Raw genomic sequence first — 14,309 nt, forward strand, 5'->3', positions numbered from 1 at the left:
AGTTGAAGACCCCAATCCAGTTATTGAAAAGGAGGATGATTCTGTATACCCAGAGGCAGAAAGCCCTCCAGGCAATGCCTCTGGCTCAAAGTGGGGAAGGCAACTTTTGTGGACAATGGAAGGAACTGAAGTATGACTAAATACCTCAAACCAGCTGTCGAAGGAAGAATCCCAACTCCCACTTCAACTTCATCTGTCTCACACCTGCAGTTCCACTACTCATAATTATCCCCTCTTCCACTGGTTTTCAACACTCACAGTATTGAACCTCATTCTCCCTTCTGCTCACATATTCAGCACCTTCTGTTGAAACTCTTACATCCCCAAAACTCTATGATAGGCCTAATCTCAGAACAGCTCTCAGGGGTTTCATTAGCAATTCCCTACTTGTTTAAGAGTTCTGGGCCTTGGTATCAAAATGCAAGCAGGGTTGACAAATAGGCAGTAAAGACAGTAGTGATCAACAAACTATCTTTGAGGTAAAGGTGGTCTGTATCAGGGCAGTATCAGTGTTGCTTTACTCAACTTACGAAAATGATCTGGACTAGAGGATGGATCTTATGACATAAAGTAGCTCAAAAATATGGAGGTCGATTATAATCCTACCCATCTAGCAGAAAGTTTAAGGAGTAGAAAGTTAAAATGGCCAGGCTACAAAACAGCCAATGCCCCAACCTGGATCACTCTTTGTACATCAGCTGTTTATCAGAAAAGGTAGAAAAGACACTTGACCTAAGGCTGCTTTAAATATCCAGACCCTTTTGGCCACACAAACTATGCCCATCCTCAATGCCATTTCCTCTCCAACGATCCAGAATCTGTTGTCTCAGCTTCATGCCCAGTTTAAGCAAATGGGCCATGAACTCCCAACTGAATCGCTCCTGTCTGCACCAAAACTAAAGCAGTCATAAATGAGATCCTATGTGAATAACAAACATAATCTATGCCTCCTTCTTCTCCACAGCTGACCACACCATCCATCAGCCTCCCCTCCTTTGACTCTGTCCCACTGCCTCAGGAAAGCAGCCAACATAATCAAAGACCCCTCCCACCCCATTCATTCGGGCAGAAAATACAAAAGCTTGAAAACAGGTACCACCCAGCTTGAGGACAGCTTCTATCCTGCTATTATAAGACTCTTGAATGGACCTCTTGTACGATAAAGATGAACTCTTTATCTCTCAATCTACCTCATTATGGCCCTTGCACTTTATTTGTCAACCTGGACTGCATGTTCTCTGGAAACTATATTCTGCATTCTATCATCGTTCTTCCGTTTATACTACCTGGATATACTGATGTATGGAATAATCTATCTGGAAGGCATGCAAAACAAAGTTTCTCACTGTATCTTGGTGCATGTAACAATAATAAACCAATTACCAATTCTTGAATGCCTAACATTGTCCAGCTGGATGGCACCATCCTTGCCTAACTCCATTCTTATCTGTCCAGTCATAGCCAGAGAATTACCTGCAAGGGCTTCTATCTCACTCACTCATAACCACTCTGGTGTTTCCTGGGGATATATCCACAGCCCCTCCTATTTCTCATCATCACCTGTCTCTCATCATCATTGGACAAGATTATCCAAAAACCCAGCATCATTTTCCACATGACAGCTATCAACACCTAGCTCTCCCTCAACACCACCTCTTTTGGCTCCTCCACAGTCCCTAAATTTACCAACGTACAGCTGTGGCTGAGCAGAAATTTACTCCAAATGAATATTGGGAAGACAGAAGGCATTGTCTTCAGCACAAACTCTGGTCCCTCACCCATGATTCTATCCATGGCATCGATCTAAAACTAAAGATAGCCTTGCTGTCTTATTTAGTCTTGAAAAGAGATACCATCACCAAGCCTATCTATCTTCTCCAGAACATCACCCCTCTCCTGGCTCATCTGCTACTGAAATCCTCATCCATGCCTTTAGTATTGACCTTTGTCCTGAAATGTTAAAGCTATTTCTTTTTCCACAGATGCTGTCTGACCTGTTGAACTTTCCAGCATTTTCTGTTTTTGTTTCATCAGTCCTTGTAGTCCTGAGATTCTAGGGTATACATGGTCAGCTCTCCTCAAGCCTTCCTCTGTAAACAAGGACATATCTTCCTCTGATGCTGCATGCAGTCTTAATGTAGTCCCATGCAGTCCTAATTTGAATCTTCCCACTCACTCATTACCCAGCATTGGTTTCCTGTGAAACAACTCCCAAAGCTAGCTACTGGATTATCTTTCAAATTTACCTGGTTCATTAGTGTTCTGAAAGGAAGGAAGCTTGTCATCCTTCTCTGCACTGGCCTATATGGGACTCTGTCTCTAGTCTCTTACCTGTTCCAAGCCACTCAGTTGTTTCCATCTGGAGAGATTTAAACTTAGCCAAACAGTCAAACTGAAATATAATCATCTGCTTCCAGATGTTAATCTAATCCTCATAACATGTCAGTTAAAAGTAATTTAATTTATAAAAATCTTACTAATTGTAATAATCTCAGATCCTGATTGCCACTGTAATTCATACAATGCCCATCAGCATTAATATAGACTGGCACACTGAAATGCCTGTAGTATCTCTATTATTCATTGAGATAACTGTCTATTAACTTTTCAAACTGCAGGGGAAACTTGACTACATTTGCCCAGTGCTTGTACAGCTAACAATTAACATTAAATTGTGATTTTGAAGTCAATAAATGGTTGTAGCACATGACCCTATGTCTGATTTCTTATTGATGATATGGGAAGATGAGACTTATTCGCTTGTGTGCATCTTAATTGAGAGCTAGAAAGAAAGCTTCAAATTTGATCTGAATTGGATTTGAACACATCAACCCAAAATATTCATTTTATTTCTCCCTCCACAGATGCTTACTGAGCTACTGAATGTTTTAAGCATTTACTGTTTTATTATAAACAATAGTAATTTTTAAGCAGCTACTGAGAAATATTTGCTGGGGCGGAGGTTTGACTGAAGTTATAAAATTCTCTGAGTGACCTGATTTTACTGAATGCTTCATTTATTTCTGATGTACTGCCTCGTGTGTGACCTTAAAATCACCCGTCAAAAGATTTGACAAGCAGTGGATCAGGGATGTCACCTTGCATGCCCAGTTTCATGCCTGTCAGCAACCAGGCAACACAGTTCTGGTGCAGGGCAGCAGATTTCTCTTTAGAGTAATCACGAAAACATTGGAAAATTTTTGGTGAGAAGGTGCTGACAAATGATTCGTATTTTAATGAGAAATGTTCCACCATCCATTTAAAATAGAGCAAGTGACATACTTATCTGCAACAAGAGGATAAATGACAAGTCTTATTATTCCGGGGCCATTAGATTTAGAGCTAAATATAAATTTTAAAATTTGATGAATGATTCCAGCAATGGTTGATGTTTTTGAGGCAGCTCTTTCAAGATATTTTCACTGCAGAGGGTAGTCAAGATTGGAATGAATAATTCTAATATAAAAAGATTGATGAAAGTAGAAAGTAATTGTGAAATAGCTCAGGACAAGTTCATATATTGAAAATATTTATTGTTATTACAGGTATTTCTTATTACTTTATGTTTGGTAATGTGGTATTGAATTCCATTTTATTGTATCACAGTTCGATTGTTATTCATTTGCCTCTGAAGTTGGAGAGACATGTTCTTGTACAGATACAGAGTAATAATCTTAGTTAAATGGCTTCTTTTTTAAAAAGTTAGTTGGGAGAATTTGAACTTTGCTTTGTACATTTTTGGGAAGACTTTTTACAGGTTAACTTCTTGCAAGTTACAAGTTAGTCGCTGGTTATTTTTATTTCTTCTTCTGTTGGAGAGAATTCCACAAGTGCTTTCTGGTTGTACAAATCTAAATGGAGTAGTGTGCAAGGCACTGAAGTACCTCTTGCTGACTTCCAGTTTCAAGCATGGATGTAATGAAAGACATTCCCTTTATGATATGGATCAACTGTGAGAATGACCGGCAGGTTACTAGAAGCAGGAGAGGGAGAAGGGCTCTCAAGAGGAGGCCATATCTACTCAGGGTGTCCAAGAAGTAATTCTCTTGTCTGAATCTCACAATGATTGAGAAATCTATGCATCCAGAGCATGCAAGAAATTTGACGCCTCAGTGCAGATGTAACTGTAACATCAGATTAGAATGAAGATATCATTATCAATGTTACTCAAAGTGACTTTGTCATTGAACTTTATTCATCTTGCTCCTTTCAGGCTGGAGAAGGAGATATTTGGAATATTTCACAGTGTGACAAACACCTGTGCTAAAAGGAAGTTCCTGGCATTCTGCATTTAAAGTCAAATAAATGTAATTCTCTCATGCTAGTGAATGACAGACAAGAGAGCACATGCCTTTATAAGGATTCTGGACTTCCCTATAGCAAAGGCATTATGACTTATTTATTCAGTTTTTGGGATGTGAATATAATTTAGGCAGCAACAGTAGTGTAGCGGTTAACACAACGCTATTACAGTGCCAGCGACCTGGATTCAATTCTGGCTGCTGTCTGTAAGGAGCTTGTACGTTCTCCCCATGTCTGCGTGGGTTTCCTCCGGGTGCTCCGGTTTCCTCCCACATTCCAAAGACGCACGGGTTAGGGAGTTGTGGTCATGCTATGTTGGCACCGGAAGTGTGGCGACACTTGTGGGCTGCCCCCAGAACACTCTCCTCAAAAAATAAATTTCACTGTGTGTTTCAATGTACATGTAGCTCATAAAGAAATCTTATTTTATCTTATCTATTGCTTATCCCTTATTGCCCTTGAGAAGATGCTGCTGACCTGCCTTCTTGAACCACTGCACCCCTGCTGGTGAAGGTCCTTCCTCAATACAGTTGGGTAGGGAGTTCCACAATTGAATACAATGAAAGAATAGCAATATATTTTCATGCTCACATGGAGAGGACATAAATGAAGCAAAACAAGAGTGGAAAATTGCTCAATGTGGGAAATCTGTGTACAGGAGGAAGAGAGAAATAGGAGCAAGGGTAGGTCACATCACTCCTCATTGCTGCCCCTCCATTCAATATGGTCATGGCTGATCATGGCTCCCATTTTGTGCCTCCAATATACAGTGGTGCGTTAGTTTCAGGCAGTGGTACTTAAAAGGTTGTCTTGCACGTAGTGCAAGTTGAAGTATTTTTTTCATGCAACACACACAAAATACAGGAGGAACTCAGCAGGTCAGGCAGCATCTATGGAGGGAAATAAACAGTCAACATGTCAGGTCAAGACCCTTCCTGATGGATGTCCCGACATCCAGATGAAGGGTCTCAAGCCAAAACATCGACTGTTTATTTCTCTCCATAGATGCTGCCTGACATGTTGAGTTCCTTCAGCAATTTGTGTGTGTTGCTCCACATTCCAGCATCTGTGGAATCTCTTATGTCTCTGTATTTTTTTAATAACTTACTGTTGACTGAAATATAGATATAAGTAAGAAATTTCAACTATTTGATATTAAACAAAAAGAAATAGAACGTATCGTTGCTGCAGAAGATATTTGTTTCTTCAGGAGCTTTGACTCAGAGGTTCTGAGCTACATTAGGGAAAGGAAGGGCAGCTTACCGAGGTCACCCTTTTAAGTTAGACAATTGGCACTGGACAGGGCCAGAAGGATGTGACAGCGAGCCAGCAGTAATGGAAACCCAGTGTATAGTAGTACAGAAGACTCAGCCTCTGACCGTGCCTAACAGGTGTGAGGCCCTTGCTGCTTGTACAACTGTGAGCAAAGGTTCTAGGGAGGATGGGTCATCTAATTGTGAGATTATGGGACAAAGATTACTTAAATGGCAGGAGAGAAAAGAACTGTCAGTAGTAAAAGGGAAATATAGCCAGGGGCAGTCTGGACAGGCAGTCCCAAAGGTTGTGTTACTTTGGTATCAGGGTTAAGAATATGTCCTCAGAGCTGAGTAGGGAGCTTGTGGAAGGAGAATCCAATTGTAATGGCCCATGTAAGAATGAATGATATCAGAAGAACTAGGATTAAGCTGCTCCTGAGAGATACTGTGGAACTAGCATTGACATTAAAATGCGAGTCTCCTTGGGATTGTTACTTGAGCCACATGCACATTGGCAGCATCCTGAGTTTGTGTGCCAGCAGCCTAAGCTTTCACTGCAACCCTCTGACATTAGGTGGCTTCTGCTTGAGCTGCATTGGAAGCTGATACCAGCCATGAAATACTACATCATGGTTCGATCAACATGTGCATGAACAAGTGTGACTTCCATGCTGGAAAGGATGTGATCCAAACTCTGTGCAAAGTTTTAGAAATCATAGAATTAGAGAAAATTACAAACACAAGAGGAGCAAATTCAGAGTTTGTGCCAATCAAATAAACTGACCCAGCCTAAACTCATCTACCAGCACAAGGTCCATTGCAGTTCATAGCTCCAAAAGTATTTTTGCTTACTTGTGGTAAGAGTTTTTGCCTTTACCAGCTTTTCAGACAGAGTTCCAGACTCCTGCCATACTGTTGGTGAACCTTTTTTTTCCTCATCTCCCTTCCAGTCCTTCTAACAATTACCTTAAATCTCTGGTTTTTGACCCTTTTGCTGAGGGAACTTGTTGAGGGCAACAGGCTAAGTGCTCCATCCTTACGCCATCTTCACCATGTAGAGAGATTGTGGGTTGAGTGGAAGGTGAGATCTGGGAAGCAGGATCAACTACAAGGTTCACATTCATAGTCTCAGCTTCACGAAGTCACAGCTTCAGAAATGGACATCCCAATGATGGTGAGTACTGTTCCTTCAAGAGAGTTACGACGTGCAGACATACCTTTATCCCTCCAACAATTATTGTACCATCTGACTGTGCATCACTTTGGCTTACAAAAGAACACAAGTGGGTCTGTGTGTGTTATGCACACTTGCAGACACATCACATGTCTGGGTAATGTGGCTGTCATGGCTGAATAGCTGGCACTGTGCTCAGTTTGCGAGGTATGCTTCAGTGCTTCTGTTACGATTGCTTCAGTGCTAGGTGTGTGAGAGTAGAATGGAGCATGTCAATGTTAGGTATGATTGATGGAGATTGTTGGCAGCTGAGTGATGGTGGTGTCGTGAATTGATCATTGCCTGAGATAAAAGGTGTGGTAGGTCATTTGAGGACCTGTTCACTGACTTCACCCATGCAGCATCAGTTAAATGTTAAATTCTTCTGGCATAGCATTCAGATTCTTGGAGACCTCCAGATCTATTCAGGGCCACCTGCTCTCAAAGCGCTTTGACTGAGTGTCAGGAGAGACTTCTAGCCTAATCTGGATTCAGAACGTTTATCTTCCTCTGTTTTCCCTCATTTCCCGCGCCCCGCCCCCCATCAACACCAGCAAAAGCTTCCTGTGCATCATCTGAAAACATGTGAAACATTTCTCCCATGCAGCTTTCTCAAGTTAGAGTGAAGTCCAGAAGGCCTATCATGACCTGTTCTAGCCACAGCGCACACATTGTACACTCCCTTTAAGGGATGCAGACTTCCCTTAAATAGTGCATGTTAGTTTTAACTAGTACTTCCCGCTCAAGGTATTGGAACCCTGTTGAAACATCCAGCCAGTGAATAACATGGTGCATGATGCTGGCTGGACACTGCAGTCTGCATAATGAGGAAGCAGCATGAAGTCGTCTTACCTTCAGCATTACATTGAACAAGTATATGTTAATATTGCATTATAATCACTGCATCATTTTTTGTGGAGATTTAATTTAGCCATCAAGGTTTTAATTTCACCCTAATTTTCTCTTAGCTCTCATGTTAATCTTGCTCCTCCCTATAAAAAGATTTCGTATCTATCCTCATTAAAATTACAGGCAAGTAACATGCTTTTCAATGCCTACACTGTTTTTAAGGTAATTGTTCTTGAGTTTGATGAGAAGGTTCAGGAAAGCTCAACAGTAATGCTCATTCCTTTGGTAAGGAAAACATTGAGCTTCTGTTTAATTCTACTTTTGATGGTGTATACTAAAAGTCTTGAATTGCAAGATAATTATTTCATGTTCCCACACTGTCAGATAGACTACAATACCCACGAGGATAGGATAACATAAGCCATATAGATCTTTGATATCATCAGGACTGCTGAATGAATCAGCTACTGGGAAATGCACTTCTGTAAGAACCATTGAATTGATTTGGATCTTTACTGACCTGGATTTAGGCGTCTAATTAATTTGGCAGCAACTATCTGAATTGAGCTGGAACCCATTGTTGGTGGGGTTCTGCCCTGCAGGGTGGAGATTAGAATTTGTAATAGGCTTTGGGGTGTTTTCATGCTGGTTGTGCCAATGTTACCTACAGATCTTTGTAATTAATGATAATGAGGAGCAAACTAGAAGAAAATTAAAAGGTGTTACTGCATCAAATGACCGTGGTATTGTTACTTCGAAAATTGCAGAAAATTTAAAAGCTATTTGTTTGACTTAGGAATGAGTTTTTTTCAAATGTATTATGTACCTCTCCAATTTAATCAGGTGGGGTATGTAATGGGAAGCTATTTTGGAGGGCTCATTTTGCACCATCGTCCAAAAATTAAAATGACTAAATGCTACTAACATTCAACCACTCTGAAGTGCCATGTGTATTCATACCCGGATTCCCAACGTTCACTCTCAACAGAGTTAACTTCTTCCCAGAAACTGAATTTCATTGAATTATCTCCATTATGTAACCTTCCAGTTAGGATGCATCTGCATTGCCATTGTGATCAATTAAATATCTAATCTATAGCTTCAATGAACCTGAATCTCCATTCAACCACAGAGATCATGGATTAACAAGCTGTAGAGTCCCCCTTGCTGCTGCTGGGATCCTTACGTGCATTGCAATATTGACACTTTTCCTGAAATGCCTGAGATATCTGCTGCCTACTTTCACAGAATGAGTTTGTACATTTTTTAGAGATTGTTGCTGCTGTTTTGTAAAATGAAAGTGAAGGTCACCCAGGCTGGCATCTCATTAAATCTGTCTGCTGAACTTTGGCAGTTCAGATGTGTCAATTGCATTTTGATCCTTGAACTACCTTGACTTCACCATAGATTATAGGATACTGAGAGGGTACTCACAAGCAGAGGTGCAACAGCATGAATAGGTCCAGATGAGAGAGGTGTCTTGGTACCTCTTCATGTTTAGTCTGTTGAAGCATCCCAAATGATGAACAAAGATGCAGAAAAAGGTCAGGCCCAAGATGTTTGGGACAGCATCAGAAGTGCCTCAACTGTTCCAGGGATAACTTATGAGAAAGAAGGAGTTGCCAATTAAAACTTGGCAAACACTTGGTGGTATCAATTGCCCAGTCACTTGACTTCCAAATCCCAACTGTGTAAAAACAGCAAGGGAACAGACAGATGCAAAAGATGAAACACTGGGATTAAAATAAACATTGGCATTGCAGCAGTGGAGTCACAAATATGTGGGAGGGAACTCTGATCTTATGCAGGGTTTATTTGTATTGAAGTAGATTTCTGTAGAGAGATTCATGATGTCTGCATGAGGGTATAATTATGTAGCATACTGTTAACCACTGAAACTTAGGTGCCCTTATCAATGCTGTCACTGCTTTGGAAAGTCTATGCTGTGTTCTGATTTTATCTTTATAGCTGTACGTGCTTCATTGTATTTTCTGTCTGCTGTGATCTGTGAATTCCAGACTGGCATTATGAGCCATATGGTACCTTGCTCCCCTAGGAGCTATCCATCTAATCAAGATATTCCAGGGACACATACCAATTAATTTGGAGTAAATGCAGTACAGTAGCTTCAAGGACATCTGGCCTCCAACCAATGACGTGGCCACAATACTCAGTGCAATTACTTCCTCTTCATTAGAGATACTGCACTAATGGAAGTAGCCTAATGGACAGATGTTTTCCAGGGGTTGGAATGTAACCACTTCCATTCTCGCTAGATTTCCTTTGACAAAATAAGTGGCTCTAGTAAACAAGTTATCAATGGCCTCATGTGCACAGTGGTCCTCTGTAGACTGAATAGTCTGACAAAGTTGTCACTTTGGGTAACTTGAAAGGAAAAATCAGTAAAAAAAATCTCAGGGCAATTGTGATTTTCAGTACAGGGGTAATGCTGGTCTAAGTCAGGACAAAGTTTCCTAATTGGATTGCAGCTGATTATAAACTTCCATTATGGTTCTAGAGGTGAATTTAAGCATTTAAAATACATCTTCTTGAATGTAGCCAAGTATCTTGGTGAGGACTAAAGATCTGGCTTCTTAAAATATGGGAAAGTCTTACATTGTTCTATTCAGCCATCATCCCCCTGACTACTGACCTACATTTGGTCTTAGTCCAGCATTTTAAAATACTTCCAAATTTCTCAGAGGTGACAATCCTTCACATCTTTGCAACTTCTACCAGTCCTCCAGTTCCTCTGAGGTCTCTATAATCTTCCAGTTCCTCAGAAGTCTCTATGATCTTCCAATTCCTCTGGTGTCTTCCAACTCTGGCCCCTTGCAGATCCTGATTTTCATTATTGAACCACAGGGAGACATGCTGCCAAATGACTAAACCCCAGGCTTCAGCATTTCCTTCCCTAACCTCACACTATCTCTTCCTCTCTCTCCTCTTTTAGTTCAGCTCTTAAAACCTCTTAGACTAAACTTTTGGTCACTTGTCTTAACATTCTCTGATGTGAGTCAGTGACAAGTTTTCATTGGCGATCTTTGATTGAGCTGATTTAATATGTTGCCGTAAGAGCAGATTGGGTCAGCACAGTAGAGCAGACTTGTTCTGAAACTTACTTCAGAGGTTGTGGACATCCATTTTCTCTTTGACTTCAGAGCCAATCTGCCTCCAGTTGTACAGGATGAAAAGTGTACTTAAGCAATGCATACATACAAAAATATGGTGCAAATAGATAAATGCAACAAAAACGTACTCACACGCAAAATTAGCTAAATACAGCATAAGGGCGTGAGTGAGTTTGTAAATATGCCTGTTTAAAGAAGCTTTCATTCAATATGAGTGCAATTCAGTAACATGCTGGGCAGGGATGTCCCATCCTAATTAACACTCTTAATGAGGTCTTCAAACACCAGCAACATGGGTCTCTTGTGAATCCAGTGCAGCCCAGCCAGGAAAGGTCCTGCAGTTTACAGATATAAACTAGGTACTGAAGGCAATTTTTGTATGCATCATAAATTGGGCAGGTGGTGGAGGTGGACCAAACTATCCTCATCATGGCATCAAGAAACTTTCTTCATCCAAATGAATGGACCTCACTTGCATGGATTAGATAAACAACCCTAATTGTTCTGCTGATTGGCAGCTGGCCATTTAAGAGGGCTGGAAGTCCAACAGAGAAACTAAAGACAGATGATTAATCACGGTATGTTCCCGAGTCCAGCACTGAGATTTTTGGCTCCTGCCCTAGGACAAAATCTCTGTCAACAAAAAACAGATGGCAACTTCAATAAATGCAAAGTATTATAGATCTGTAAATCTGAAATAAAGGCAGGAAATGCTAGAGCCACCTTGCCAGCAGCAGTAGAGAGAACTCAAAAAGACTGCTGACCTGAAATGTCAGCTGTTTCTCCAGTAGTTTGCACTTTTTATTTATCTGATGAATTAAATCATGTTAGGTAGAAATGTGACTCAGGTACAGAGAGAAGCAGAATAAATTTTTTTTTCCTTACATTAATCATTATTAACCATGCATAAAATCAATTATTTTTTTACCTATATTCTCTCTTTCATCATACAAAGTGTATGACCTACTACTTTGTTCTTTCAAAATTGGGTTTGTTCATCTGAGCAGAATCTTTTTATCCAAGCATGAATTAAATTGTTGGTTTTCCATGTCTGTAAACCAAGCGTTATACTTCTTTTCCCTATTTTTGCATCTTAGATCTCAGAAAATTTTGAGTTTTCTGTTACCTTTTTCTTTCTTTTCGTTTACAGTGCTTCTGTAAACACTCAGCCCAGATCAAAGTTCCAGTTTGATCTTGTTCAAATTGCTGTTTATTTTAGTTGCAGTTCAGTACTTATTAATTCAAGTAAGTTCATGTGAAACCTTATTTTAGATATTATAAAAATCCTGCTCTAAGCAGTTTTAGTTTCCTGTATTAGGATTTTTCCAGCTGGCCCATGGAACCTTTACTCTCTCCTCCTTCTCATTTGGCTCATACTCAAATGCAAGTTTAATATTTTCTGAGTTAGTAGTCAATTGACCTGCCTCTGTTACCAATATTAATAACTGCTCATCCATCTCTTTATTCTGTGCAGCACACATATCAAGTTTTACCTCATGGCCTTTACTTTGTTGCTCTGCCATGTGAATTTTGATTCTGCCTTTATTCTTTCATTCTTTAATTTTGTTTTTAAGCAAACTTTTTTTTCGATAGCTTATAACTTTTCTTGGCCTCCAAATACAGTGGTTATTTGTTCACTGGTTTTTGCTGTTCCATTTGGCATTGCTATTTGAACAATGACATTGCTGCTTCTTCTTTATATTTCCTGTATCTGTAAAATGGGGCAGGCATGGTAGTGTAGTGGTTAGCGTAACGTTATTACAGCGCAGGCGACCCAGGTTCAATTCCGGCCACTGTCTGTAGGGAGTTTGTACGTTCTGCCCGTGTCTGCATGGGTTTCCTCCGGGCGTTCCGATTTCCTCCCACGTTCCAAAGATGTACAGATTAGGAAGTTGTGGGCATGCTATGTTGGTGCCGGAAGTGTGGCGACACTTGCCGGCTGCCCTCAGAACACTACACAAAGATATATTTCACTGTGTGTTTCAATGTACATGTGACTAATAAAGAAATCTTTAAAAAATCTTAAAAAATGAACTCCTGGGTCAAACTGAGATTTCAGGTGACTTGTTCCTCCAAACTGAAGGTTAGTGATTCATATTTCTGCAGCTGCTCTGTTATGGATTTACAGACATTGACGATTTCTACTTGTGTTTTTCTGTATTGATCAGTGCACATTTTCCATCTAATAATTGATTTTGTCATCATCTTAAATTCATTTTCTTAGTCTTGAAGTTTCTCCAAGATTTCAGCAGATCTGGTAAATTGTGCATCACAATTTTGATGGTGGTCATTTAGATTTCAATTTATTTTTCTGCAGATTCCTTCTGCTCATTCTTATGGTGCTAAGTCACAATTTTTACATTTCATTCTGGATCATTTCAAGTCCATTGTCAGGACTTTGCTTTTCTAAAATTGGGCTGTGTGCCTCCAATAGATGACAGAGGTTCTTTAACACATGAATAAATATTCTCTTAAATCCACTGAAAGATGGTGATGTTTCTCTGGCAGTTTCATTTCTGTTCTTCATGATATATTTGCTTTTGCTTTACGCAGCTGTGCCACAGCTAATGGCTCTGAGTTAGTTGGTCATCACTCACTCCAGAGACTTAAATACAAAAATCAAGCTGCACACTAGTTGTAGCACTGAGGAAAGGTTGTGCTATCAGAGGTCTTAGTTTTCAAGTTAGATGCATATCCAAGGCCCTGCCACAGGTGAATATAAAGAACCACAAAATGGTATATTGAAAAAATGTTAGGTCAGTTATTTACAATTTTGCATACTATTTATCTTTCAATCAATATCGTAAAAATTGATTATCTGACAATTATCACATTGTTGTGGGAATTTGCTGTTTATAAATTGGTTGTCACATTTCCTGTGTTATAAAGGTGATTAATAATATAAAGCAAGTACTTAATTGTCTGTAAAGTGCTTTGGGATAATCTGAGAAAGTGAAAGCTATTACAGAAATGGAACTCTTTCCTTTTTTTTCTTTTTTCCCCATTTTTTCTTTCTCTCTCTCTAGGAAAATTACAATGTAATGGACATTTTTCACTCTGGACTGCTCATAGTTTAAGGAGGTTGCTGATTCTTTTTATTCATATTTTTCAGGATGTGGACACCACTGGCAAGGTCAGCATTTTTGGCCGTCCTTGATTCCCTTGAGAAGGTGGTGATGAGCTGCCTTCTTGAACCACTGGTAAAAGTACTGCCTCAGTTCTGCTGGATAGGGAGTTCCAGGATTTAGACCCAGTGACTATAAAGAACCGGCAATATATTTCCAAGTCAAGATGGTGTGCAACCTGCAAGGAAGCCCTTGTCTTTCTTTGTCATAGAGGTTGTGGGTTTGGAGTGTGCTGTCGGACTAGCCTAGATGAGTAACTGCAATGTGCTGGTGTTGGAAGAAAGATTAGGATGGTGGAAGGGGTGCCAATCAAGTTGGCTGCTTTGTCCTGAATAATGTCAAGCTTCTTGACCGTTTTTGGATCTGCACTCAACCAGGCAACTGGAGAATATTCCATCACAATCATGACTTGTGCTGTGTAGATGGTGGAAAG

General features: G+C 40.1%; 1 long non-coding RNA gene across 1 annotated transcript in view; it reads left to right on the forward strand.

The window, feature by feature from the left end:
* The window catches only part of LOC127571058 (uncharacterized), a 60,269-nt gene extending 46,459 nt beyond the window's left edge, over positions 1 to 13,810 (forward strand). The window contains exon 4 of the long non-coding RNA XR_007956438.1: positions 13,778 to 13,810. This is a non-coding gene — a long non-coding RNA (uncharacterized LOC127571058). The remainder of the gene's footprint in view (positions 1 to 13,777) is intronic.
* The last annotated feature ends 499 nt before the right edge of the window (positions 13,811 to 14,309 follow it).

This window comes from Pristis pectinata, chromosome 5 (genome assembly GCF_009764475.1).
Source record: "Pristis pectinata isolate sPriPec2 chromosome 5, sPriPec2.1.pri, whole genome shotgun sequence".
Lineage (NCBI taxonomy): Eukaryota > Metazoa > Chordata > Chondrichthyes > Rhinopristiformes > Pristidae > Pristis > Pristis pectinata.